General features: G+C 44.2%; 1 protein-coding gene across 2 annotated transcripts in view; it reads right to left on the bottom strand.

The window, feature by feature from the left end:
* Nucleotides 1-6,000, bottom strand: part of HNF4A (hepatocyte nuclear factor 4 alpha) — a 33,529-nt gene that overhangs the window by 14,139 nt on the left and 13,390 nt on the right. The window lies entirely within an intron of this gene.

Genomic DNA, 6,000 nt, shown 5'->3' with positions numbered 1-6,000 from the left:
ACACACACACATACATACACACACACACACACACACACACACACACACACACACACCCTCTTTCCTCATTCAGCAGACTTCAGGGACTCTCTATTACCTCCAGGATAAAATATGAAGTCCTCTGGTTGGCATCTAAAGCTCTATACAACCTGGACCCTTTCTACCTTTCCAGTCTTCTCATAGTTTACTCCTCTGCATGCATTCCATAATCCAGCAACACTGTCCTCCTTGCTCTCCCTTACACATGACATTTTCTTCGTGCCTGCACCGGTCCTCATGCACCTCCTTCCTCATCTCCACCTCTTAGTCACCCTGCCAAGGCTCCTGCCCAGCTCCCACCTTCCATGGAAGGCCTTTCCTGGGACTCCTTCCCTCTAGCCCTGCTAGTCCCTTCCCTCTGAGATTATCTGTCATTTACACTGTAGGTATCTTGCATGTACATGGATAGTTGCATGTGTTTCCCCAATTAGAAGGTGAGCTTCCGCTTTCTTTGTGTACCCAGTGCTTAGCACAGATGACACATTGTGAGCTTGTCAATTGATTGCCTGCTGGATGTACCCCATTTTACCCTGCATCTAGCTCACCACAAGCCTGAGATGGAAAACCCAGTGGAGTCCTTGGGTTCAATTCCTTCCTTTGACATCGACTGATTGCTTTATCATGGATGGAGAAACTACAGCTTAGGCAGTTCAAATGGCAGAGTAGGAAAAAGAAAAAAAAAACTTCTAATAACTAGGAGTCTTTGACTTTAGTACCTACTTACCACTAACTAGCTATGTGACCTTGGCCAGTAACTTCCCCTCTCTGTGCCCTAGCTTCCCCATCTGTAAAAAGGAAATAATCACACCCACCATACCTGCCTTAAAGGTCAACTGTGAGAAGATCAAGTGAGAAAAAGGATGTGAAAGAACTTTGAAACTAAAGAGTATGAAAGTTCTAGGTGGTCTATGGGCAGAGGACTGGTCCCCTTTCTTAGGGTCATTCCTCAGGGATGACTGGGATCAGGGAAAGTCCATGATGCCATTTTTCCCAAGAGGGAAGGAACAGTAGGGACAGACCGCCCAGGGCCCTGGCCTCTGGAGGATGGGTCAGGCCAGTCTGAGAGACTGTATCTTATCTAAGTGACAATTAGTCCTGTCAAAGAGAAGCAATGCTAGTTCCTTACCTGAGTACAGAGAAGCACAGGGCTTGCAAATGGCTTTCTCATATGCCCCCACATTTTGTTTTATTTTATCTTCACACAATCCCTAGAGGGTGGGGGAGGGCAGATATTATTCTTCCTTCTGACCCCTCTTCCCCCTTTTCCCTGAGTATGATTGATAGGAAAACTGAGCCCCAAAGGGCTGATTACAGGGCTTGTCAGAAGCTGTAAGTTAAGTGAGAGAGCCAGGACTAGAGCCGGGTCTCCTGAACTTTTTCTACCACAACATAGCATTCTTGCTAAGAAAGGCAGAAATACACTAGATCAAGGAAGCAGCACAGTATAGATAGACTTTGAATCAAGGCAGATCTGGGTTCTAATCCTACCGCTGAGAGTAGTTGTGTGATATTGGACAAGTCAGTTAACTTTTCTCAGTTTCAGAGTCGGTTTTCCTCATCTATAAAATGGAGATGAAAATAATACTAATAGTATTTACCTCAAAGAGGAGTAGTGAGGACTAAGTGAGATTATATATGTAAAGTGCTTTGTAAACATTTAAGTGTTATAAGATTGTGAGCTGCTAATATTTTTTTTTGCATTTTTTTGGAGGGCAGTTGGGGTTAAGTGAATTGCCCAAGGTCACATGGCTAGTTTTCTGTGTGTGTGTGTGTGTGTGTGTGTGTGTTAAGTGTCTGAGGCTGGATTTGAACTCAGGTCCTCCTGAATCCAGGGTGGGTGCTCTATTCACTGCGCCACCTAGCCACCCCAAAGCTGCTAATATTTTTAAAGTCCACATAAGGGAAGATAACCAGGACTGGAAAGGAAGTGAATAAGCATTTATTAAACTCCTATGAGCTGGGCACTGTGCTAAGCATTTTACAAATATCATCTCATTTGATCCCCACAACAACCCTGGGAGATAGGTGCTATTATTCCCATTTTACAAGTGAGAAAATTGAGGCAGAAAGAGGTTAAGTGACTTGTCCAGGGTCACACAGCTAGTGTCTATGGCCAGATTTGAACTTAGGTCTTTCTGACTCCAGGACCAGCACTCTACCCATCTAGCTGCCTTTAGGATTAAAGATTTGGGGCTGATAAGGGGGGATGGAGAGACACACAATCCCAGTCTTCAAGTATTTAAAGAACTATCATGGGAAAGAATTCTCTTTGTTCTGCTTGACCACAGAGGGTATAATGGGGAGCAATGGAGGGAATTTATAGGAAGACGGAGTCTGGGTCAATACACGGATGAGCTACCCATCCATGGAATAAGTAGTGAGCGCTTTGTCACTGGAAATAGTCAAACAGAGGCCAGATGACCACTTATGCTTTTACTCACTTACTTAATAAACTCCAATGGCTCCTGACCACCTTCAGGATCCAGTATAAAAAAGCCCTTCACATCGTGGCACCTTTCTGCCTTTCCAGTCTTCTTAGCACTTTGCTCCGCATACCCTAGGACCCAGCTCCAACAGCCTGGTTGCTATTCTTAGCACATAACATGCCATCTCCCCACTCTCCCCATGCCTGGAGCGTTCTTTCTTCTCAGCTCTGCCTCCAGCTTCCCTGGCTTCCTTCAGGTCCCAGATGAAACGTTACCTTCTGCAGGAAGCCTTTCCCAACCCCTTTTGATTCTAGCGCCTTCCCTCCAAGTTCCAAGCTGTATATAGCTTGCATGGCTTGCAATGTTGTCTCCCCATTAGACTGTGAGCCCCCTGAGGGCAGGAGCTGTCTTTAGCTTTTCTTTGTATGCACACTGTGGCACTAGTAGGTACTTAGTGAATGTTTAATGACTGACTTCTCAGGAATAGCACAAAGGGGATTTCGGCATTTGTTTCCATCCAGTTAACATTTATTAAAGTGGGAGATTGAATCGGACATGTTCCAAGGTTCCTTCTCACCCAGATATTCTTCTAGGGCGGGGGTTCTTTACCTGGGATCCATGAACTTGTTTTTTAAAAAGATTTTGATAACTTTATTTCAACATAATTTGTTTCCTTTGTAACCTAATATATTTCATTTTATGCATTTAAAAATATTGTTTTGAGATGACTTCACAAGTGTCACAGAGTTGGCACCCAAGGGATATCTTGACTTGTAAATGGCTTGAAGTCTGAAACTGAGTTTCAGTCTACTACAGGGGAAATGGTGGTGGATTAATACTCAGTAATACTAGGTTCTAGTCCAAAAGTGGGCAACCTGTTGCCTCAAGGCCATGTGTGGCCTTTATGTCCCTGGGTGCAGCCTTTTGATTGAGTCCAAGTTTTACAGAACAAATCCCAAGGATTTCTGTAAAACTTGCCCTCAGTCAAAAGGCTGCACGCAAGGACCTAGAAGGCCACATGTGGCCTCGAGGCTGCAGGTTCCCCACCCCTGTTCTAGTCTCAGTTCTGTCTTGCTATGTGTGATCCTGGGCAGGTCACTTTTCCTCCCTATATTTCAGTTTCTCCACCTATAAAAGGAATTTCAACAAGATGACCTCCAAGTTCCTTTCTAGCTCTGACAATCTCTGAGTTTATGACTGTTAATTTCTATTCCACCTCTAAATCTATGTTTCTCCTTTCTCTAGATGCTTACATAGTTACTAATAGGTCACAATAATAACTATTATTACTATATATATATACTATATCACATTTTAGCATTTGCAAAGTAATATACATGTACACAGTGTTCTAAAAGTTTATCATCTTAAAACTGCATTAAGACTTTTGGAACAGCTTGCATTATCCCATTTAATGGCTCTGCATTGTGGTTGCTCAATCTATGGTATTGACTGACTGAGAACAGTGAATATCCGCAGATAGAGAATATCTGAGCTGGAAGGGGCCTTGGGACACGGAATGTTAAAGTTGGAAGGGGCCTTAGAACACAGAATGTCAGGGCTGGAAGGGCCCTTAGAACACAGAATGTCAGAACTGAGAGAGACCTTAGAACACCAGATTGTCAGAGCTGGAAGGAACTTCAGAAACACAGGATATCAGAACTGGTAGGGACCTTGAAACCCAGATTGTCAGAGCTAGAATAGACCTTAGAATTCAGAATGTCAGAGCTGGGAAGGACCTTAAAACAGGGAATGTCAGAACTAGGAGGAAACTCAGAAAATAGAATGTCAGGAATGGCAGGGAACTTAAAACACAGTTTGTCAGGGCTATAGGAATCTTAGAACATAAAATGTCAGAGCTTAGGAGGGAGGGACCTTAGTCCAATTTTAATAGATGTTTAATAAACATTTAATAGACTCATATTTAATAGATGAGGAAACTGACCCCAATAACAGGTTGTCCCACAAGACATTAAAGAGAATACTTTGATTCCCTTCTCAGTTCAGGAAGCCATTTCTTCCATCAGCTTGGGGGAGAGCTCTCATATCCTTTTGTCACTTGAGATTTTTTATCTAGGACTATATCTTCTCTGATCAACAAAAATGGGGGACATTGTTCTCTCCCCCCCCCCAAATCTGACTGCTTGCTGCCTGGGGTCCTAATCAAAACAGCTCAAACAACATGGGGCTGGCATTCCTTCCAGGACAGCTTAACTAAGCCCAAGCAAGGGAGCAGCTAAGCCCGTTGTCGGGATGAAAGGCCTGCTGTCAGCAGCAGTAAATAGGCCCCCTCAAGGTCAGGCTCCACGTTATCAGCACTGGGCTCGAGTTCAGTCACGGAATGATGTTTTCCAAATGTTTGCTCAGTATTATCCAGGTCGTGGACCTAATGTAACTTCTATTGAATATTAACAGACCAGGGGCAGAGCTGGGGCAGAGGATGAGCCTAGATTTCCCAGAGTCTGTATGCCCTGGTGGCCATGCTGGGGCCTGGGATTTTCTAGCTTTCCCATTTTAACCATCTCTTTCACTTTTTTACTTAAAACCCTAGATTGGGAGCTAGAAGGGACGTTTGAGGCTTCTTGTCCAACCCATTCATTTTACAGATGAGGAAAGAGATTCAGAGAGGGGGAGTTAATTTCCCAAGCAGGATTTGAACCAGGTCCTCTGACTCTGGAGACTCGATCCACTATTCTATACTGCTCCCCGCTTCCTAGGGGCAAAATAATTGGGGCTCCACACTTGGAGCCAATAGAGCTGGGCCCTCCTAGCCCTGGCTCCAGCTCTTAATAGTTGTGTGACCATGGGCAAATCACTTCTCCTGCCTGGGCTTTGGTTTCCTCACCTGTAAAATGGAGGCAGTGCATCTGCACTACCTACCTCACACAGCAGCTTTGAGGACAGTGCTTTGTAAACTTTAAAGTACTATTGGGATACAAGGTGTTATTGTGGGACCCAGCTGCCTCTGGGCTGGCCGGGGATTCTCTCAGAGTCTAGAGGCTGGGACCCTGCCCAAAGTTTCTCCTTTTTCTGGTTGTAAGGAAAATGTTACCCTCTCTTGGACTAAAAGCTTAGCCCTAGAATGTCCTTCAAGGAGATATTATTGTCTCATAACCTGCCAAAGTCCTCCCCTCAAAGGTTAGCTTCCATCTACTCTGTGTAGTTTATATATTTATTTCTCTGCTGTCTTCTCAGTTAGAATATAAGCTCCCAGAAGGCAGACACCATATTTTGCCTTTCTTTGTACCCTCAGTACAGTGCTTGCCACATAGTAAGCACTTAAACACCATCGATCTCAAGGGGCTGAATGCCCCATCAGGATCATCAGAGAGTGTTCCAGCCTTTAGGACCCAGTATGACAGAGGAGAAACCAGAGAAAGCACCCAAGGACTGTGGTTTTTCTTTTTATGCCTTTCTAGTATCCTCAGTGTTTTGCACAGTGCCTGGCTCTTACTAAGATTTAATAAATATTTGTTGACCGACTGTTTCCATTCTGACTAAGGAGGAAAAAAAGGTTAGGTGTTAGAATCATTAG

The sequence above is a fragment of the Petaurus breviceps genome, unplaced genomic scaffold (assembly GCF_028583685.1).
Source record: "Petaurus breviceps papuanus isolate PSGF00001 unplaced genomic scaffold, PetGlider_PUasm1.0 90845, whole genome shotgun sequence".
Classification (NCBI taxonomy): domain Eukaryota; kingdom Metazoa; phylum Chordata; class Mammalia; order Diprotodontia; family Petauridae; genus Petaurus; species Petaurus breviceps.
The sequence above is the reverse complement of the archived record's forward strand: the minus strand, read 5'-3'. Positions and strand labels throughout refer to the sequence as shown.